This window comes from Bubalus kerabau, chromosome 6 (assembly GCF_029407905.1).
Source record: "Bubalus kerabau isolate K-KA32 ecotype Philippines breed swamp buffalo chromosome 6, PCC_UOA_SB_1v2, whole genome shotgun sequence".
Taxonomy (NCBI): domain Eukaryota; kingdom Metazoa; phylum Chordata; class Mammalia; order Artiodactyla; family Bovidae; genus Bubalus; species Bubalus kerabau.
This window is the reverse complement of record NC_073629.1, coordinates 80,762,750-80,786,362: the sequence shown is the minus strand read 5'-3', so window position 1 is coordinate 80,786,362 and position 23,613 is coordinate 80,762,750. Positions and strand designations below refer to the sequence as shown.

The following is a 23,613-nucleotide window of genomic DNA, read 5'->3' as shown; positions in this document are numbered from 1 at the left end:
TATGACTCCAATTTCGTAAATGGAAATAAAATGTATGCAAAGAATAAAGACTGAAAGAAACAACCATGAATCTACTCAAAGTAATTTGAAATAACTTGGCCTCATTTTCCTAATCTTGATGTTAATTTTTTAAGCATTCCATACAGGATGCCTGAATAACAGCAGGGTTTTTTAGGGAGAAGACAGTGGATATTTTGCTTTTATAAAAATATTTATAAATTAGAAATAGCATGTGGCTATTGTCTCTTCAGTTTCTTCATTTATCAGTTTTCTAAATCATCTTTTTCCACTCACTATTTCTCTGCATTAAACAGTCCACCAGTGGTTATTGAGCACCATTTGGTGTTCAGTTCAATTCAGTCCCTCGGTCGTGTCTGACTTTTTGTGACCCCATGAATCGCAGCACGCCAGGCCTCCCTGTCCATCACCAACTCCTGGAGTTCACTCAGATTCACATCCATCGAGTCGGTGATGCCATCCAGCCATCTCATCCTCTGTCGTCCCCTTCTCCTCCTGGCCCCAATCCCTCCCAGCATCAGAGTCTTTTCCAATGAGTCAACTCTTCACATGAGGTGGCCAAAGTACTGGAGTTTCAGCTTTAGCATCATTCCTTCCAAAGAAATCCCAGGGCTGATCTCCTTCAGAATGCACTGGTTGGATCTCCTTGCAGTCCAAGGGACTCTCAAGAGTCTTCTCCAACACCACAGTTCAAAAGCATCAACTCTTCAGCGCTCAGCCTTCTTCACAGTCCAACTCTCACATCCATACATGACCACAGGAAAAACCATAGCCTTGACTAGACGAACCTTTGTTGGCAAAGTAATGTCTCTGCTTTTGAATATGCTATCTAGGTTGGTCATAACGTTCCTTCCAAGGAGTAAGAGTCTTTTAATTTCATGGCTGCAGTCACCATCTGCAGTGATTTTGGAGCCCAGAAAAATAAAGTCTGACACTGTTTCCACTGTTTCCCCATCTATTTCCCATAAAGTGATGGGACCGGATGCTATGATGTTCGTTTTCTGAATGTTGAGCTTTAAGCCAACTTTTTCAGTCTCCTCTTTCACTTTCACCAAGAGGCTCTTTAGTTCTTCTTCGCTTTTTGCCATAAGGGTGGTGTCATTTGCATATCTGAGGTTATTGATATTTCTCCCAGCAATCTTGATTCCAGATTGTGCTTCTTCCAGTGCAGCGTTTCTCATGATATACTCTGCATAGAAGTTAAATAAGCAGGGTGACAATATACAGCCTTGATGTACTCCTTTTCCTATTTGGAACCAGTCTGTTGTCCCATGTCCAGTTCTAACTGCTACTTCCTGACCTGCATACAGATTTCTTAAGAGGCAGTTCAGGTGTCTGGTATTCCCATCTCTTTCAGAATTTTCCACAGTTTCTTGTGATCCACACAGTCAAAGGCTTTGGCATAGTCAATAAAGCAGAAATAGATGTTTTTCTGGAACTCTCTTGCTTTTTCCATGATCCAGCAGATGTTGGCAATTTGATCTCTGGTTCCTCTGCCTTTTCTAAAACCAGCTTGAACATCAGGAAGTTCACGGTTCACGTATTGCTGAAGCCTGGCTTGGAGAATTTTGAGCATTACTTTACTAGCATGTGAGATGAGTGCAATTGTGCAGTAGTTTGAACATTCTTCGGCATTGCCTTTCTTTGGGATTGGAATGAAAACTAAATAAAAGAAGATGGGGACATGGGTCTCTGCAGAGACCACTAGTTGCCTGTTCAACATTCATTTCTTTCTCAAAAACAGACTACACCTTTATTATTCGGTGAATTAGTGTACTCAGCTATAAAATATTTCCCAGGATTCCTTGCATATGTGGTGCCCAATGAGATATAAACAGAAGCTGTCTGTTTTCCCTTTTCCCTTCATCTTTTCCTCCACCTTGCCTGGAACACAGATATGATGGGTGGACTTCCAGATGCCATTTTATAAACAAAAGGACAAGGCTCACACCCTGGGGATGGCAGAAAGTGAAAGTGTTAGTCAGTCAGTCATGTCCGGCTCTTTGTGCCTGTGGGGCTGCAGCCCACCAGGCTCCTCTGTCCATGGAATTCTCCAGGCAAGAATACTAGAGTGGGTAGCCATTCCCTTCTCCAGGGGATCTTCCCGACCAAGGGATTGAACTCCAGTCTCCTGCATTGCAGGCTGATTCTTTACCATCTGAGCCAAGGAAGCCCCAGGGAAGAGCTAAAAGAACCTAGGACCATAATGCTCCCTTAGGGTTCATGTCATCAGTCCCAGCTGACCTTCTCTGAACTCCTTTTAAGTAAGAGAAAAATCAACATATATCTTATTGAAGCCATCATTACTCTGAATCTCTGCAACTAGCAGTTGGATACAAGTTTTAAATTATATAACCCCTGATTTTAAGAGACAATTAAGGAGAGAAAACTAGCACACATAAAACACTTAGAAAACACAAGAAGCAGCATGGTATTAAGACACAGCATAGGTGTAAGAGTAAGAGCTTTAGAATCTATCTGTCATCCCTACAGTTCTAGCCTCAGCTGAGCATTTTAGGATGTGTGACTCTGGGAAAATTATCTAATCTCTCTGAATCTTGGTTTCCTCTTTTATAAAATTATAATGACAATAACTACCTTGTGTATTCAGTCCATTCTGAAGGAGATCAGCCCTGGGATTTCTTTGGAGGGAATGATGCTGAAGCTGAAACTCCAGTACTTTGGCCACCTCATGTGAAGAGTTGACTCATTGGAAAAGACTCTGATGCTGGCAGGGATTGGGGGAAGGAGGAGAAGGGGATGACAGATGGCTAGATGGCATCACTGACTCGATGGACGTGAGTCTGAGTGAACTCCGGGAGTTGGTGATGGATAGGGAGGCCTGGCGTGCTGCAATTCATGGGGTTGCAAAGAGTCGGACACGACTGAGCAACTGAACTAAACTGACCTTGTGTAGTTGTAATGAGGAATAGAGATAAAGGGACTGTCACTTAATAGGTGCTCAAAAAAAGATGGTAGTAATTTATAAGCTATACAAACTCACAATAGAATGAAATATATATAGGTTGAAACTGTCAAGAAAACCTTAGAGAATAAGTTGGATTTTGGTGGCAGTGAAGGAACTGAAATGTTCAGGATGGATAAAGGGGAAAGTTACTCCACACAAGTCAAGGAAGGGCATGACTAAAGACATAGGGATTGCTGAATATAGCATACTTGAGAGTTACAAGGAAATCAGTATACCTGGTACTGTTGCATTAAGGAAAGTAGAGCAGCATTGATAGGGTAAGATCAGGACAGGACAGATGGGGTGGGATACCAGGTTGAAAGCCAAAGAAGAGATATGTGACTTGCTATGAAAAGGCATAGGAGAATCCATAAGTTTCATACAAAAAGAATGATTAGAACAGACACAATAAAAGCTCATCACACTAAGGTGTTCAGTTCTCCTGAGTGATTTTCTTTTAGAACAAGTGACAAGGAAATGAGCCTGAGTGCCAAATGGAAGATAAGTATCTAGCCCCAAAAGTGGCCATTAATTTAATGGAAAAACTGCCTAATAGCAAACATCAGTCTAGTTGTTAGAAAGCTGCTATAGGGTACCTTGAGTCCACACAAGCTTTCTTCCTGTAGTTTTTGTTTAAAATGAAGACTTTTTATAAGACTTTTGGTATTTGGCAAAGGCATTTTTCACTAAAATATTTAATCAAGCCAATCAGACAAAATATGTTTCTCTGTACAAACCATAAGATACCAGCAGACACTCACCCATTTTGTTTCTAATGGTGCCTTTTTCACTATCTCATTTTGAAAAGTCCACTTAGGAGTGCCATTTGTTTCCATCAGATATTTCAGGACTTTCTCAAAATAAAAGTTAAGAGATTCATTAACCAGTCCTTCCACTTTTTGGCTTTCCCAGAATCACATTATACAATATAAAGTTAAATTATTACTGTTTTTCCTATATGTTAAGATGTAAACTAAACCAGCTGACAGACTTCTTGTAGGCCAGTACTTCCCAGATGAAACCCACCCACAAGTTCCAATTCGAAATTCTTCTCTTCTTTCTCGTAAGTTGAAATAGAGTATGTAATAAGAACTAAAAACAAATGGGTATAAAGCTTGGTTGAGTAATCACATCTCTGAGATGTCATGGAAAAGGCATGAACTTGGAGTGAAAAGACTTGACACTGAGTCCTAACTCAACAAGTAAGAAGATTGGAGAAGCTGAGCAATTTAGATTTCCTGAACCTCAGTTGGGTCTCCTGTAAAATAAGGATCATAACCCCTTCCTACTCCAAGAAGCCCTTCCTTGGGAGGACTGCATAAAATAATCATGTAAAAGTGATCTGTAAGGATTAAAGAGTTGTATCAATAAAAATGTGATATTTTCAGTAAATACTTAAGAGTGTCTATTCACTATGTTCCTATATTCATGGAGCACCCCGATTATACCCTTTCAAAGGGTGGACCCAAGCAGTCATATATGAAATACATGTAACAGTGATAATTTAAAAACAAGAGCTACAGTTTAGAATGATGAAAAAGCTCTAGGGATGGATAGTGGTAATACGTATGTACATTCAAACATCTGTATGTACTCAGGAATTCCCTGGTGGTCCAGTCGTTGGACTCTATGCTCTCACTGCCTGGATCCCAATTTGATCTCTGGTTGGGAATTAAGATCCCACAAGCCAAGTGGCACTGCCAAAAAAAGTGTGTATGTACTTTTGTCTCCTCGTAGGTTTATTCTAGGTATTTTATTCTTTTTGCTACAGTGGTGGATGAGATTGTTTCTTTAATTTCTCTTTCTTATTTTTCATTATTAGTGTATAGGAATACAAGGGATTTCTGTGTATTGATTTTGTATCCTACAACTTTACTAAATTAATTGATTAGCTCTAGTAATTTTCTGATAGTATCTTTAAGGTTTTTCATGTATGGTATCATGTCAGCTGAAAATAGAGTTCTATTACTTCTTTTCCCATCTGGATTCCTCTTACTTCTTAAAAAAAAATGTGCATGTACTTAATGCCACTGAATTTGGTACATTTAAAATGTAAAATTGTACATTTAAAATGTAAAATGGTAAATTTTATGTGATGTATATTTTTCCACAAAACAAAATTTTTTAAAAAACAACTAAGAGCTAACACATATTGAGGACTTAGGATCTTTCTTAAATGCTTGACAAGGATTATTTTATTTTATCCTCATAATAACATCATGCAGTAAGTGGCAGAGCTATCCACATTTTACCGAGAAGCAAACAGAGACACAGAAAAGCCAAGAAACTAACACACATCGACATGGCTAGTAAGTGGTAGAGCTCTATTTGAATCTGGACAGACTCCAGAACCCTGCCACCACTACCAAGCCTTTTTCCCTCCACCAATCAGAGGAGAGCTCGGGTCACAAAGTCTGAGGCCCGTGGCTTAGCAGACTCTTGCTTGGGAATCTGACATAAGAGATACTGAAATTCTGATCAGATAGTGGTTGGCTCTGGACTCATTTGATAAAAACCTGAGGTCTCTGGCTCCAAGGCATGTCAAAGGCTCATATGAACCAGTTATAAGGGAACAGGAAACCAGGAGTAGGCAAAAAGAAAGACAATCTAAAGAAAACAAGAGCCCAGGGAGGGGAGGTGGGGTGTGCTGGACACCCCTTTCCAGTTCCTACGTGTGTCTTATGCTTTGTATCTTTGTGATTGTTCTGTATGCTTATCAACAAACCTCTTTTACTTAGGCTGCTCCAATGAGCTGTATAATTTGCAATCTAATGAGCTCTAATTATTCTAATAGAGTATTTCAAGAGGGAAGAGAAGGTGCATATGCAAAAAATCTAGAGCATAGCTCTTTATAATAATTAAACATTGCAAAAAACAAAGCCACTCAATAACTAGGAAATAATAAATTATACTATGTCCATTCAGTGAAATATTACATAGTCATGAAAATGCATAGGCAGAAAAACTGCATCTAAGCAGAATAATCACAACAGGGAAAATATGTGAGGATGAGATGGTTAGATAGCATTACCGACTCAATGGACATGAACCTGAGCAAACTCCAAGACAGTGAAGACAGGGAAGCCTGGCATGTTGCAGTCCATGGGGTCGCAAAGAGTCAGACACAACCTTAGCAACTGAATAACAACAACAAAACATGTGGAAAGCTGTGAATTCAGGAAAGAACAGTATGTGTGTGAGTGTGTATGTGTGTTCTATATTGTTCAAAAATTGCATTAAATTTTTGAGAAAAGCTTGAGGGCTCTTAAAAACCTACTTTCTTAAAATATTTGATAGAGGACTTCCCTGGTGATGGAGTGAATAAAAATCCACTTGCCAATGCAGGGGACACAGGCTCGACCCCTGGTCTGGGAGATTCCGCATGTCATACAGCAACATGCCACAGAACAACTAAGCCTGTGTGCTGCAACTATTGGGCCTGTGCTCCAGAGCCCTCAAGCTGCACTACTGAGGCGCATGTGGCTAGGGCTGTGCTTCACAACACAAGAAGCCCCCAAAATGAGAAGTCCAGGCGCCACAACTAGAGAAAGCCTGTGGGCAGCAGTGAAGATACAGCACAGCCAATAATACAAAATAAATCCATTATTTAAAAATTTGACGGCTTCACTGGTGGCTCAAATGGTAAAGAATCTGCCTGCAATGCAGGAGACCCAGGTTCTATCCCTGGGTCAGAAGTTCCCCTGGAGAAGGGAATGGCTGCCACTCCAGTATTCTTGCCTGGAGAATTCCATGGACAGAGGAGCTTGGCAGTCTACAGCCCACGGGGTCTCTAAGAGTAGGATACAACTGAGCAACCATCATACACCAGGTATCAGAAGTAGAAATAATTTTAGGCATTTAGCACAACTCTTCATTTCTCCAGAATCTGAGCACCTGCCGTGATGAGGAGTTGTCTGCTCTCCAGCTCAGTGGTTGCTTACCTTCTGCCTGAACACTTCTGGGGACAGAGGTGCCAAAGTTTCTCCTCTCTTTGGTTGGCTTATTACAAAGCTCTCCTTTATGTTATGACTGCAGTTTCTTCCCCTTAGTTCGAGTTGTCTCTATTGGGGTCAAATCTGTTGCTTCTTTTTTACCCTCTGGCATGTCTACTATCACTGCAGTAGACAATTCCTCTCAAAGTACAATCAGCTCTCGTCGCAGACCCTGCTCCCTCTCCTTTCACTGGCAAATACTTGGATTTCTTCTAGAGCGCTGTGGACCACACAAGTTTCTCTCCAGGTAGAAAACTGTTGTCCCAGGAGAAAAAGCACACACACATGAACAGAAAACTGGAGAGAAAAGAGCCCTGGAGGAAAGTGAAGGCCAACTACAAATGGAAAAACCCAGCAAAGGGGTCATGGGAAAATAGCCAAAGTGGAGACCTACTTCCAGTTCCCCAGTGACCTTCTTCCCTTGATTTCTAGAACATGTGATGATATACCCAAAGCTGTGTCATATCTCATCATATCAGAGGCCCATGGAGTTAAAATAAATGGGAAAAAACCTTTCAAGCTAGTCTGAAAAAATAGGTCATTTGAACATATTGACTATTTAACCCCCCATTTAAATCTCCTAGGCGGAGTATCTCTGTGAAGACTGCAGGTAAGATTCTGCCTAATAGAGATATAACCCTTTGTTCCAGCCAACATAGAGTCAGTAAGTTTTTGATAGAAAAAGTTAACTTTTAAATACTTCAATGACAAAGAGAAAGGGGAAACAGGAGCAGCTCTAGAAAATATAAGAGATTAAAAAACCTTGGGGGAGATGGATTGGGGTTAGAAGATGCAAATCATGATATATAAGATGAGGAGTTCCCAGGTGGCTCAGTGGTAAAGAATCTGCCTGCCAATGCAGGAGATGCAGATTCAATCCTTGGGTCAGGAAGATCCTCTGGAGGAGGAAATGACAACCCACTCCAGTATTCCTGCCTGGGAAAATTCCATGGACAGAGGACAGAGGAGTCTGGTGAGCTACAGTCTACGAGGTCACAAAGAGTCGGACATGACTGAGTAGACAGACATATATATAACTGAATCTCTTTGTTGCACAGCAGAAATTAACACAACACTGTAAATCAACTATACTTCAATTTTTAAAAAGAGATTCAAAAAGCTTAAACAAATGAGACCAAAAAAGGCAAAAAAAAAAAAAAAAAAGGACAATGTACCTAAACACTTGGTCTGATAAGACCCTCACTCATGAACACATTATACACATGTGCACCCATCCATGCACACAAATCTCTGCTCTCTTCGGAATGTCCATGGTAAATGAGTTTATATAAAAGTGAAGACCTCCCTGGGATCTAAATAAACCTCAGCAAGTGGACTGTGTTTCCTATTTTAGCCAAAGTTACTCCTGTATTTGTCTGAGCCCTCCACAAACAGTGATAATTAGAGAGTATTCAGAAGTTGGAAAGTAAGAAGAAAGTGATCTACACACAATAAGGAAATGCCTGTCACTCTCACATCTTTCTCTGAGACCAGGTGGCTGAGGATCCTCCCAGCCTTCAAGGATATGGTTTAAAGAAAGACTTCATTCAAGAACTGCAATCCTCACTCACAAGAATCAGATAAAAGCTACTTTGAGGTTGCTATAGGACTCTGAATCATTACTTATTTGAATTCTAGGTGCTCTGATGAAAGGTCATTTTAAAAGCATGTCTGCATTAACCTTTAAGAGGTTTCTGTCTGGGCATCCTGGATCATGCTGGTATTTAAATCCTGGGTTTAACAGGTGATGGGGACTGAAAGGTTTACCAACCACTACAGTCAGGCACAGCCACACACATGAAGCCATTCATCAAGGCCACCTTCTCTTCAGATGTCCCACTTTCAGGATCAAAGAATTTACCATACTAAATGTTAAGGCCAGCAACAACCCATTTCCTTCCCCAAAGAGGGGCATGCAAGAACCCACAGAAATAGTCTGGACACACAGGCCCTGCTCATCTGGGAAAATAATTACAGTCACCGTCTTTGGCTCCAGTTCCCACCCTTGGAACATGCATTATAATCTAACTTCTAAATCGAACTAGATTCTGCTCCAGTTTAGCGTCCTTCCAAACTGCCTCAGTCAAACTGGTGCAGCCCCTGGATGGAGAACTAAGTACAGCTGCGGCTCAGAAGGAACGAGAACACCACAGGAGGGAAGGAGGGAGGGAGGGCAGAAGCAGAAACTAGACAAAATCAGAAACACATTTTAGAACGGTGGGCTTGGGGGGAGAGGGGAAATAAATTAACAAAATGTCCCAGTAATTTCACGGCAGAGCTAGAAGAGAGCACTTAGAGCTATCCCAGGACTCTCCAACAGAAAGCATTCCCTGGATGCACAGACGTTCACAACACTGACAAGCCTCAGGTGCCAGTTCTGGCTCGAACATGTGGTCACAATGTCACAGCATGAGAAGAACACAACAGAATGCCCAAGAGGCATCTAGGCGGCAGAGAGAAAAACAAAAGGCTGAACTCCCCTCCACAGAGCCCCATTAAAAGACAAAGTATATCTATTACAAAGTCACGTTTTCTATTTTTCTACTTTATAAAGTCAGCAATGCTGGAGGGTAGGAATGAGTGCAAAAGTGTTGGAGCGTGAGGCTCACGGATATCCCTTAGTGAGCAAAGGGAAGGACTGGCTGGAGAACTCCCACCCATTTTAAACACACAGATGTCCAGTTTGGGGCTGTGGTTGCTAGGTCACTTGCAGTCTTATTCTACATTGAAATAATGTCTTTCTGAAACCACACAGAGACTGCAGGCACCCACAGAGTTCCTCCACAACCGTGAACTAGCAAAGCTGGGATGAGATTCTGCCAGCAACAGGATGCCAAATCCTTCCATAACAAAATAATCCACTTGCCACATTTTTATCTGCATCATCCTCCAGACAGGACTAACTCCTTCTTTGAGAAAGTTACTGTGGCCTGTCAGATTCCAGGGAGCTACCGTGCTGCTGTAAAACCTTCAGGACTGCTCTATACAGGCAAAGGCATCAACCTGATTGATACTCTGTTCAGAGCCTTGTTGAGTGGGTGGGATGGCCAGGGATCCTCCTGGAGTACCAGAAAGCAGAGCTGGGCCGCAAGGGATGTTCTCAGATCTAGGACAACAGCCTTCCTCTTGCTGATGCTCTGACTTCTGGCCCATTCTGATGTTTCCTCCTCGTCATGTTTCCATGTGCTGTTTTCTTCTTTCCGATTGTGATCCCCACTGTCATCATCTTCCGAAGCCTTGAACGTGTTCACTTTCTTGCGGCTGTTGTTACCACGGACTCACAGAGTGAGGCCATCACTTTTACATGATATTACTTTTACATGGTGATACTCAAGGTCACATCATGGGTGTGTGAACTGTGGAGCAGGGCCCTGTGCTCCTTCAATGTTCTGTTGTCATTTTGAAATTCCTAATAATTTTCTGAGTAAGGGAGTCCACTCGTGTAACCAGTCCTGAAAATGTTTCAAGAGCTTCATGTGAAACCTCTCCATCCATTTAGCCATTCTTTTTAAATTTTGTTTATTTATTTTTGGCTGTGCTGGGTCTTCACTGCTGCGTGTGGGCTTCTCACTGCAGTCGCTTCTCCTGTTGCTGAGCACAGGCTCCAGGCGTGCGGGTTCAGTAGTTGTGGCACACGGGCTTAGTTGCCCCGGAAGTAGGTGCAGTCTTCCCGGACCAGGACTGAACCCACGTTCCCTGCATTAGCATGTGGAGTTTTAACCACTGGACCACCAGAGAAGTCTGGGAGTTCTTTTAAGAGAACTCAATTTGGGGTCTTTCAGCCATCCTGGCTGTTCTTCTCAGGCTTTTGTCCCCAGAACACACCACAGACTCTGAAAGTGAAAGTCGCTCAGCTGTGTCTGACTCTTGGGAACCCCATGGACTGTAGACCACTGTGACCCGCCAGGCTCCTCTGTCCATGGAGTTCTCCAGACAAGAATACAGGAGAGGGTTGCCATTCTCTTCTCCAGGGGATCATACCAATCCAGGGATCGAACTCAGGTCTCCCACATTGCAGGCAGATTCTTTACCATCTGAGCCACCAGGAAAGGCCAACCACAGACTCTGCATATGACTCAGTCAGTGAGGAATATAGGGATACCTCAAAGACAGTTGTTATAAACAAGATCGTATGCCTATTTGCAGTAACAGCAGTTACTGTTTACTATGTGACTGGCATTATGTTAAGGACATTATATGTATTATGTAATCCTCACACCAACTTTCTAGTTAAGACACAGATTTATCCCTAGTTTGCAGATAAGAAAACTGTGGCTTAGAGAGGTGACATAACTTGCGGAAGACCATACAGTTATAGGAGGCAGAGAACTCGAACCCAGGTCTGACAGACCCTTTTATAGTAACTCACTAGGGCATCTCCCAAGTTATTGGAGACATTCATCACTTGGAGGCTAGAGGCAGCACACATGGAGCTAGTAACTAATTCTGATCATATTTTGATCTATGGTGATTCAGCTGGGAACGTCTCTTTGGATGCTTGCAAACTATTCCCACATGGCCATTTCCTTTTCCAAGTTCATGGCTTTCATTAGGCTCTTTCCACTAAGCTTAGCCTCTATATTAGTTTCCAACTGCTGCTGTAACAAATTATCACAAATTCAGTGGGCTTAAAACAATACAAATATATTGAATTGGCCAAAAAATTTCATTCTGGTTATTTTTATTTTTTCATAAGATGGTAAGTTATCCTACAGTTCTGGAGCTCAGAAGTCTTCAGGGCCTTCCAGGGCTAAGATGAAGGTGCTGGCAGAGATGCGTTCATTCTGGGGGCTCAAGGGGAGAATCCTTGCTTGCTTCTCCCATCTTCGGGTGGCTGCCTGCGTTCCTTGGCTTGTGGCCATATTACCCCAGTCTCTGCTTCTGTTGTTCTGTCTTCTGCTCTGAGTGTGACTGTTCTGCCTCCCTCTTATAAGAACCCTGTGATTACACTGGTCACCTGGATAATCCACAATAATCTCCTGACTTATAAGTCAGCAGGAGAGTAACCTTAACCCCATCTGCAATTTTTAATTCTCCTTTGCCATGTAACATATTCACAGCATGGACATTTTTGAGGGTCCATTAGTATGTCTACCACAGACTCCCAGCACACACACATCTTTACCTAGTTCCTCTGGTAAACTGAACTCCAAGGTCATCCCCTTCCTATGGATCCTGTCCACCTTCCTAGGCATTCTGGTTCCTCTATGTTCAGTCAATAAACATTTACCAAGCACCTAATACAGACAAGGCATTTTGCTCGGGGCAGGGGAGACCAAGAAAAAAAGATATTGTTTCTGCCTGAAAGGTGCTCATTTTAGTGAAGCTGACTGGAAAATCATGAAACAAAATGTGGCAATTACAGGGATAAAAAAGAAGCATAGGGGTGAAGGGGCACTCAGGACTTGGGGTCTGGGGTGGGGAGAGATATGTAAAGATATATCTTATGATTCCTATTCTTATCAAGATTCACAAAATGAAAAAACAGTAGGTAGGATTCATCATGAAAAATGAGGACGTGTAATCTGGTCTCAGGCATCATGTCAGTGCCCAGCGATTCCAGGCAGGGCTGGGCTGTCCAGAAGCTGAGAGGCGCAGGAGCACACAGATCTCCCTCTGTGCTCCTGAAGGCCTCGCTTCAGCCTGAGGTCAGTGGCGGCCAGCAGGAATTACTCACTACCAAGGTGAGCAGGACCTCTTCCCAGTGGAACAAGCTTCTTACAGTCTTCAAGTGGGATGGGCTCATCCCAGGGTGGGTGATGCTCTCATTTCCTCAGGCTCTGCCTGATCTAAGCAAAGGTTTTATTTTGAAAGTTGAAATGGGGGAAAAAAAATGTTAAATATACAGAGATGTAGTTTAGCTCCCCTCTGCATCTCAAATGTGGAGTCAAAAGAGCAAGAACTTGTAAGCTTTCAAGGATTTATGTTAGTTTTAGATACTGTTTCAAAGCCCAGGACCCTGGATGTGCCTGGACTGACCTTGGTTCTTACTTGATGGCCACTTTGTAACTGTTATCATAAGAAACTGGAAGTTATTGTGGCAGTCTGTAGTTCCCGCCCACAGACATTTCACAGGAAGCCTCTGGCTTTGTTTCCAGCTCTATACTGAACTCTGCTGTCCCCTTTCAGAAACACAAACAAGTGTGTGTATGTTTTCATTTTCCTGTTTAACCTGCACAGTCATGGCAAACCGGGGTCTCTCAGTTTTTTAAAAAATAACATACACACAGGGAAATTTCCTTTCTAGTGGCACGTTGCCAAAATGCTACTTAGATGAAACTGAGTTCATTTAAAATCAAGAGACTTTGTGAGATTGCTAGTATTTGTATCGGGCTTCCCAGTTGGCCAGAGGTGTTCTTGGCCATTGAATTTTGCTCCTTATAAACCCTGTAAAACCCTGTCCCCGATGGGGACCCATTAAGCCTTAAGGACCTTTCAAATCCAGAGTCCTTTCTGAGCAGATGACTAAACAGGGACTTTTTATGTCTTACTCTGTTAAATTAAATACATTTGCCCGTCATCTACAAACTGTACCCTCTGCTGAGTCCCACACCTGAGAACGCAGCCATTGGCCTCACCCTGAATGCCTCCAGTGACGTGGGCGTCACCTCACAAGGCATCTCTGCTTGTTTCTGACGGATGGCACACAGAGACATTAACAGATTCCCCTAGGATGTCCACAAGAGGGCCTTGAGGAGTTTGGTGTGGGCCCATTTCAGGTTCTTTATATTGGAAATGGCCAACCAGCCATTTAGATCTTCTGGATAACATGAACGACAGGGGGTCACACAGAAAAGGTGGTCCTTCTGCACAAGACCTGCTCTTTATCCCCATCACAGATGGACTGAGTCTCCCTGTGGCTAAAGAAGAGGCTGTCTTGCATTTTTATAATTAGCCTACATTAATGAGGGGAATATGGATGTACCTCCCCTTTGAAACTTTAAAAAGTCAAACTAAAATAAAGCTGTAATTATTATACTCACTCTAAAAGTGAGGACAAGGAGCCTCAGAAAGATCAAGCCATCCACAAGGTCTCCCAGCTAGGAGGTGGCAAACACTAACTTCAGCTACAGATTTTAATTAAACACACACACACAATCTAAGTGAATTTTCAAAAAATTAATTAAACTTAAGTTTGAAAAATTCTTAATGTATGGACTTTAGGTGATAAATAAAAACAAAAATCTGTATCATGATTTAGATGAATCTCCAGGGGATTATACTGTGTAGAAAAAAGCCAATTCCAAAAAGTTACATACGATACGAATCTAATCATAGAAAGTATCCAAAATGACAACATTTTAGAAGGGAAGCTAGGTTAGAGATAGGACAGGATGTGGGTGGGTGGTCAGCAGGCTTTGACTCTGAGCTGGGTGGTGTGGAGGCCACTGTCTCTGCCCACTGGTCAAGGGCAGAGTGAGCTTCAGGTCAGATGATCTTCACTGAGCCAACCCACAGAAGCCTTGGCTTCCAGGGCAATTTCTCAGTTTACTGTTCACCCTAAAGACACCAAGTGAAGCTGTATGTTTTTCAAATGGGGAGTATGACATTAAGATTAATACACAGGTACTTGCTTGGGGAAAAAGAACATTTGTGGCAGCTTAGGGCTGCAGACTCAACTGGATTCCCAAGGGACAGCAAAGACTGATGATCACCTGTAAAGCATCGCATCTGTTCTGTGGGAAGTCACCCAAGAAGGCTTGGGAAGTGAAGCCTGAGAAAGAGCAGGCCCTGCTTGGTCTAGTGAAGCTTGGTCTGAGCCGGTGACTGTTCACAGTTAATGGGTCAATGGCAAGGGCAGAGATGGACAAGACAGAGTGAGAGAGTAGTGAAAAGAGAAGGAGCAACGGCGTGCAAGGGCAAGGTTTGCAGCTTGATCAGACAGTGTTTGGCCTCTGCCCGAGAGATTGTGAGGCTCTGAGCCAGGCTCCGCGTCTCTCTGAATTTGATTCCTATTTGTAAAACAGAACATTGAGCCCCTACCTAGCCTTTGTTACCAGGTTGGTGGGAAGAACAAATGGAATAATGTAAGTAAAAAGCATTTTATGAACACTTGGATTCTCTGCAAAGATTAGTCATGTGATCTGGCAAGATTCTTACTAGTGGCCCCTAAATTTCTGGACCTATGATTTGGCAAGTAAATTAATTCAATCCAAAGGCTGCTGGGTCCATGGGCCTGAAGTGAGCATCACTTAAGTGATCCGGTCTTGACAGCAACGGCTGTACTATGGATTTCTGTATGGGGTAACATCATGGGAGGAGGAAGCATGACAGGCCACATCTAAGCTGAACTCTAACAACTTCAGCTGGCTCCTCACTTTGCAGCTAGGGCTGATCCTTGGCCCAAAAACAGGATCAACCTATGTCTTGGGTGATGACTTAGGCTTCAGCCTTTAATAGTGAGTGAAAGCTCATCTAATTTGTAAGGCTTTTTCCCTCAATTTCCACTTAAGTACTTTGGTAAGTCAGTAAGTCTTGAAATGCTGGACAGGAAAGGGGAGCTCATCAGAGAGGATGGCAGTCTAGTGAGAGACCCTCTGGGAGGGAGGCAGTTAGGGCTCACTTGAAAATCTTCTCTGAGAAGTGGCAGAGTCTGGCAGAAAGCATGTTGGCTCTGAGCATAGGGAGCTGTATGAATAACCAAGCTTTATCCTGAGTCTGTTTCCTCCCCAGTCAAATGGTAACAACAAGCTCTCCCCTGGTGGTCCAATGGTTAAGAATTGCTTTGCAATGCAAGTGTGTGGATTCAATCTCTTCTGAGGGACCTAAGAGCCCACATGTCAGAGTAACTAAGCCCGAGCAGCCACAAGTGCATGCTGCAACAAAGACACAGTGCAGCTAAATTTAAAAATATATATATTTTTACAAATAGTAGTAACAACAGTGCTGTCCTCACAGAATTGTCCTAAGGACTAAAAGAAAGAAACAGATCTGCAACAGCTGGCAGAGAGTAGGAACACAATAATTTAGATCTTTTCCTTTTTCAAAAGACAGGAAGAAGATATCACAAGCCCTTTAAAATATCTTCCTGTGCATGTTTTTCAGAGAGAAAGAAACTAGGAACCTTGGTTAGCTAAGCCTACTTTCTTTGTAGCTCCTGGAAATGCATCTTATCAAGTTCAGGATTTGGTTCAGACAAACAGATTCCTATTCATGCTCTGCTAATTAATGGAGCTAATGTGATCACAAGCTATGTGAGCCTAAGGATGTTAATCTCCCCTAATCTCTGTCAAGCACAACACAGAGTTTCATAATACCTATGACCATGGTTGTTTTGAAAGTTAAATAGGAAGTATCTGTAAAGTGACTAGCACCATGTCTTCTTGTTGTTGCTGTTTAGTCATTAAGTTGTGTCTGGCTCTTTTGCAACCCCATGGACTATATAACTCACCAGGCTTCTCTGTCTGTGGGATTTCCAGGTAAGAATATTAGAGTGGGCTGTCATTTCCTTCTCCATGGGATCTTCCTGACCCAGGGATGGAATCCGAGTCTCCTCGATGGCAGGCGGTTTCTCTACCACTGAGCCACTAGGGAAGCCCAGAACAGTGTCTTATGCACAGTCAAATGCAACGAATAGTTGTTCTTATTATAACTGTCTTAGGTGTGGCAGAAGTGTCAGAGAAATGGTGGAGAGAGTATCCACAGACATCACAATTATTTTCCATAATCACCTATAAAATTCTTAGTCCCATCTGTGCAATGCTTTCTTCCCACTTGAGTTCAACAATAGCTCATATTCAAAGACTTCAGGGGTGTGAATGAGTCAACTGGGTGATGCAGCTGCCAGAAAACACCAGATGTCATCCCAACACCTCACCTGGAGCACTGGAGGACACGATTCAGTTGGGTCTGAACAAAGCTAGAGAGCATGCCAAAGGGAGCAAGTGCAATGGGGAAATGGCTAGAAGGATGCTCTGAGAAAGGTCTGAGAAACTGGGACAAGAGAAACCTAAGGTGGAGTACAAATAAACTACTATTTGAATGGAATGGCTGATGTGTGAAATGATGATTTCATTTATTCTGTCATTCCCCGGAAAGCAGAATGCAGACCAATGGGGAGAAGTTACCTGGAAGTTCATTTCAGCTCAGTACAAAGACTTTGCTGACAATGCGGCCATCCAATGACGATACATCTGTCCATCAATGGAACAGGTTGTCCTGTGACGGAGGACCTGAGTCCACAAATCTGGCGTCTTGGAGGGGAAAGCTAGGGAGGCTGGCCAGGACATCTCCCAGGCCCTTCCCAACTCTGAAATTCTATCTCATGAGAAGCCCACAACGGCTTCAACAGCAGCCATCTTGTGTTAGCGAGTCATTCATCAAAGGACAAAGCTTGTCCTCCACTGTTATAAAACTTGGGGGCACAACAGGGTAGAAGAAAAGGATGTCTGATTTACTGTAACAGTAGCTATAGTTACTACTGCAGATGAGAGGCCTAATGTATCTATTTAACAAACACACACCGCTTATCTGCTCTAAGGAGGGTACTGGAAGCCAATCCGACCTCCTCTTTTGTGTGTTACAATTTGCATTCCATCAATGTAGTGGAGATAGGAAGCTACTACCACTAACATTTAAAAACTGATTTTAAAGTTAAAAGGAATAACTGCTTCCAATTTAAGCACACCATTTAAAACCCCAGTTTGTGACGACAGTGATATTTACCTCTAAGGGCTGTTCATGAAACAAATATCTGAGCACTATGTACTATATATACAGTATATACCAGGCCTGGTTCTACTTGCTGGGGACTTCTATCATTGAGCTCAAGAGACACACCGCCCGCATGGAAATTACATCCTAGTGGGGGAGAAGTAGCAATAAATACAGTTAAGAAAGTTGAAGTATGCTAGTGAGCAGACTATGTAAAAGCAGTACATGAAAATAAACCAGGAATTCCCCGGTGGTCTAGTGGTTAGGACTCCATGCTTTCCCTGGGGCCTGGGTTTGATCTCTGGTTGGGGTATTAAGATCCTGCAAACCTTGCAGCCCACAAAAATGTTATTAAAAAAAAACATGCACCAATATAAAATAGAGATTTTAAAAAAACATTTCTTTTTATTTTAAAATTTAAAAAACAAAAGAAAGCAGACATAGGGATAGAGAGAAGGAGGTGGTTTCTGTTAAAGGATTAAGTAAGAGAATGAGGGTAAAAATTACTGCATGGACAGGTGATGCAGAAAGTCTTTAATCAATGTTAGCTTATTATTACCGTGGGGGCTTCTGAATTCTCAGGACTTAGAATTACATGTGCATCATTCCACTCCTGAATTATTGAATAGGTAATGTGTATTCAAAATCAAAACCAAAAGGTCCCAACAGTGTTTACAGGTAGAAGAAAGGAATCAATGAAAATATTATGACTTTGGGGTTCTAGCACTGCCTCACTTGTACAAGGATGCTGACATGAAGCCGCAGGAAATATAAGGATGCAGAAGCTGAGGCTTGAACAAGTTAACTCAGGTAAGTGACCACATTTTTCTAAGCCTTAGTTCCCCTGCCCCCACCCCCATTTGACCAGGGCTGTTGGAACAGTTAGCATGTAAACACTAACTGAATACATATGCAAAACATAATACATATGTAGAATACTGGGCACACAGCAGGTACAATTAGCTTACATTATTACCACTGTCCAAACTCATTTGAATTTTCAGAGATTTTCAGTGTGTTCACAATGAAAAAAACAAAGCATGTTCCTCAGGAGAGAACATTCCACAATCGTGTGTTGCGAGGAGTTGGACGAAGGTCACTTGTTATGAGCACAAGCCAGGGAAACATAAGGAAGTGTTCAACTGATTAAATGCTCAGTACAGGGCTCAGCCTTGCTAACTCCTTGGCTCAGTCTTCAGGATTCCAGAAGATGCAAACAAAGACACACTGATTCACTCAAAACAGTTCTTCGTACAAATCTGAGGATGTAGCCAAAAAGCAGTCCAGCAGGATTTATGAAGTGTGCTCCCTCCACAGAGCCTGCAAGTCGAGGAGATCCACAAGCTCCCTTTAATCGGCCCTCTTTTCCCAGAGACCGCTGCAGCACCGTCCTTCTGCTGTTACCACTCTGATGGAGTCTCTTGGGAAATGAGAATTTAATTTGTTCTGTGCTGAACTTTTTCTCATGGGGCAACTTTACAAGGAAAGAGCTCTCTCTGCTTTCCCAGAGGGGGAAAGCGTCCCCATCAGTCCCACTTCCTCAAGTTCTGAAATAAATGAAAGCTTTGGGGTATTAATTGACATCAGGGCCTTTTCTGCTAGTCACCCCAAGATAAGGGCAGCTGTTTCTAGAATCGAAGTCCCTCATTACCTGTAGATAGCACAGTAACCCCCCTCTCTGCTGTTAGGGGGCTTGTGTCCAGCAATCTGCCCCTTCCAGAGTTAACTATGACCACCTGGCACTTCAAAATGACTACAGATGCCTCAAGGGACAAAGCTTGTTGGCGTGGCTGGGTCTAAGTCAGTGCTTCTCAAACTATCCATGGTGGAGAACCACGTTTGACCTTATTTCTAATCCATCATGGACTAATACTTTCATAAAACACAATGAAAATGAATTGCTAGAAAATTGTTTATTAAAGACATAAAATGCAAGCCAATGCTTTTATTACTAGAATCATCAGACCTAAAGTTACTCTGTCAAATTGCTATAAAAATTTTAAATGTTAACTCACCATTTCTGTATCTGGTCTAGTCACTGTTCAACCATGAACATTTACTTGAAACAGAACACAATACCAACCAACCCCCTTTCCCTATGAAATAAGATGATGTATTTAACACAGTGGTTGGCACATAGTAATTGCTCACTGAATATTAGCTATTACTTTCGCTATTCTCTCTAGGCTGGTGAGAAGGGGAAACATTAACCTAGAGACTGAGATGCACATTCGAGTTCCTCCTCTTTTCCTACTGACCCTGGACAAGTGTCTTCACCATTCTGGGCTTTAGTTTCCAAAATTTGCAATACATAGTGAGATGATCTAGAATCTCACATCTTGACCAACAACTTATGAATTGAACTGAAACCCAGATAGAAAAAAAAACTGGGGTCCCAGTATACACTCATAAGGGCTTCCCAGGTGGCTCAGTGGTAAAGAATCTGCCTGCCAATGCAGGAGACTCAGGCTCAATCCCTGGTCCAAGAAGATCCCATAGAGAAGGAAACAGCAACTCACTCCAATATTCTTGCTTGGAAACTCCATGGACAGAGAAGCCTGGTGGGCTACTGTCCATGGGGTCGCACAGAGTCAGACATGACTTAGTGACGGAACAACAGCCCTCCGCACTCACAAACATACACTGAAGCAGGCAACAGCAAGGTTTCATGGGGTAATATTACTTTACCACAAGCTATGCACTGTTATTTTCTATTTTGTTTTATATTTATTGATTTAAAAAATTTTTTAAATAATTTTAAAGATTATTTTAAAAGTCTTTATTGAATTTGTTACAACATTGTTTGTTATGTGCTTTTTGGCCTCGAGGCATGTGGGACCTTAGCTCTCTGACCAGGGATCAAACTTGTATCCGCTGCACTGGAAGGCAAAGTATTAACCACTGAACAACTAGGGAAGTCCCTCGTTTATTTTTTAAATGCTGGTCAACACACATTTCTCCAGTACGCTTGCCTGGAAAATCCCATGGGCGGAGGAGCCTGGTAGGCTGCAGTCCATGGGGACGCTAAGAGTCAGACACGACTGAGCAACTTCACTTTCACTTTTCACTTTCATGCATTGGAAAAGGAAATGGCAACCCACTCCAGTGTTCTTGCCTGGAGACTCCCAGGGACAGGGGAGCCTGGTGGGCTGCTGTCTATGGGGTCGCACAGAGTCGGACACGACTGAAGTGACTTAGCAGCAGCAGCAGCAACACACATTTAATCGATTTCAAACCCACGGTGTTTGAAAAATGGTGAAGCAAATGAGCTCCTGGGTTCCTATCCTCGACAGTACACTGATTGGGCTAACAACTAGGAAGTAGGTCCCTGTCAGTCCATGACTTGGTCTCTTGGTAGGATGAGTATGATTAAAGGCAGGTGCATCTGCAAGTTTTTGTTTTTTAAGCCAGTTGGTTCTGCACTGAGATATTCTTAGTCAATCTATCAGGCACAAAGAAGAATGGTCAAAGATGTGGACTCATACCACTGGGTAATTACTTAACATACTGGTAACACGGAGTTAACTTCCATCTACCCTCATGCACGGCACCTTCAGGCAAATGTGCTAGGAGGTGGGTTACTGGGAAATGTCCTTACCGGATTCTGCTTTTTGGAGAAGAGAGAGGAGACAGTAGTGGGAGCTAACAGGCCGTTGGAAGTGTTAGGACTGAACTAATATTTCCAACTCCTTCAACATGATATAAGTGGCAGTGAGGGGGCTTATTAGGGAAAGAAATAGCAACATGCAAACTTCTATCTAAAGGGGCACTTTATAGCCCTTTCATCCTTTTAATGAATAATTTTAACTATTCTGATTTTCAAATCAGTGAACATGAAACTTTTATGTCCAGTATCTTCCACTTTTGTGCTCTGAAAATCTCCCCCTTCCTTGTGAGTAGTAAGGGCCTCAAATTAACCTCTTACCAAGTTGAGCCACCAAGCATTTCATTTTGATGAAGATTTCAATTCCATAATCAGTACAAAGCTCTGTACTTTCTCCAGCTAAGGGGAGGCCTAAAGCTCCAGAGGGTGGGCTGGAGGAGTCAGGTGGTCTCTCCCCCATCCCCCTACCTTCCCATGCCCCTGCCTCACATCTTCTCCTTGAGCTTCCTTTCTTGGTTGGTTCCTTTCATGACTCCTGACAGTGAACCTGAGAGCAGGTTCTACTCAAATGACATCTTTCCAATAAGCTCTGCATCAAATGGGGCTCAGAAGTTTCAGAAAGGGTTCCCATATAGACCACCCCACCTTGCTGGGGGTGGGTTTTCTGACTGGCCAGAGGCTTATCCTTTGGGATACCATCCACAGCCTGGCTCACTCCTGGGATCCACTCATAGGATGTGGGGGTGGCTCTCCTGCAGGGCACTAGCCACAAGACTTAAGTCCCAAGCTGCCTTCTTTTTTTTGGTTGCACTGGATTTTCACTGCAGTGAGGGCCTTCTCTAGTTGCAGCATGCAGGTTTCTCTAGTTATGGTGCTCAGGGTCAGTTGCCCCACAGATGTGGGATCCTAGTTCCCTGACAAGGGACTGAAACCCACATCCCTTGCATTGAAAGGCAGATTCTTAACCACTGGATCACCAAAGAAGTCTTCCAAGCCACAACAGACTCACGTGTAGATGGTGGAGTCCAAGAAATTCACATCCTTGTCCGCCCAGTTTGCATCTCTCCTTTCCTCCTCCTCCCCCCACCCCTTCTCTTAGCTTTGCAGAGTCTGGGTGTGGGGAGCTCTTTATGGCACAGCTGGTGGCTCACCAACTTTCAGACAAAAGATGAGCTCCAAGGGCAACTCTGCTCTGAACGAGTCTCTCTCCCGCTCCTGGTCCTCTGTTTACAGGGATGGGTGTGAGCAATCAGGGCCATCTGAGAGCCGCTTCTGTCAAATGGCACCTTAAAGTTTTACAGAAAAATGCTTGTCACAGAGCTGCAGTTCTCTGTTCACAGAAAAGTGGGGATTTTAAACACCTTTTTAACTGTGGACTCTTCTCACTCACTCTTAGAAAACAGGAAGGACCCCACTTGGCAAATCATACCACGTTAGGGTTCTACTGAGTCACATAGCAGGTTCTGGGCCAGGCACTGTGAACACAGCAATAGATACCGCCATGGTCCCTGCCCTCAAGGAACTCACAATCTAACGACATGTTACACACACACACACCCCCCACACGCGCATTTATGTAGTTCAGCTCTAACAAGTACACTGAAAGAAACACACAGAGTGCCACGGGACTGGACACAGATGGGACTGTCAGGAAGGGTTCTCTGAGGAATTAACTAATCAGAGACTAAAGGACAAAAGATAACCAGGTGAAGTGATTGGTAAGGATGCCTCAGGCAGAAGGAAATGTACCACGGGGGGAAAGAAGCTTGATTCCCCAAAAGATGGGCCAGTCAACTAGGTACAAGACATGGGACCAGAGAGGTAGGTGGAAACCAATTTATATATAAGGAATTCAAGCTGAGAATGTTCCAGGCACACACTCTCATACTTGGCATTCCCTTCCAATAGGAATCTTCAGTAACAGAGCTTGCTAAGGCCAACAGTCTTGATTTCAACAGCATCAAGGAAGCCATTGGAGGAATTTAAAACATCATGTCATGATCAAATTTTCATTTTAAAGAGGCAATTATAGGTACTCAGCCAAGAAGGTAACAGAAGCAGCCCTCTAGGCGGGGGAAGGCGCTGTGACATACGCTGGCTTCCTTTTCAAAGGCCCATTTACTAATCTACACTCGAGCAAAGCAGGTAGGATTAATGTCTATTAACTTAGTTTCTCACAGTTTTGTTCTAGATTCATACCCCTACTCTACCACTTACTAGCTTTGTGTGCTGAAGATCTTCTGTGAGCTTCCTCAGGTTCTTCAAATATGAAACGTGGAGAACTCTTTTACTTTGAATTCGGATGAAACTAGAGCCTTGGTATACGCACGTTCAACACATACTGACTCATTTCAAGCAAATAATCCTGACAACTTTAA

At 42.9% G+C, this 23,613-nt stretch overlaps 1 pseudogene; it reads right to left on the bottom strand.

The window, feature by feature from the left end:
• Positions 1-9,596: 9,596 nt before the first annotated feature.
• Positions 9,597-15,585, bottom strand: LOC129656459 (eukaryotic translation initiation factor 4E type 2-like; annotated as a pseudogene).
• Positions 15,586-23,613: the final 8,028 nt, after the last annotated feature.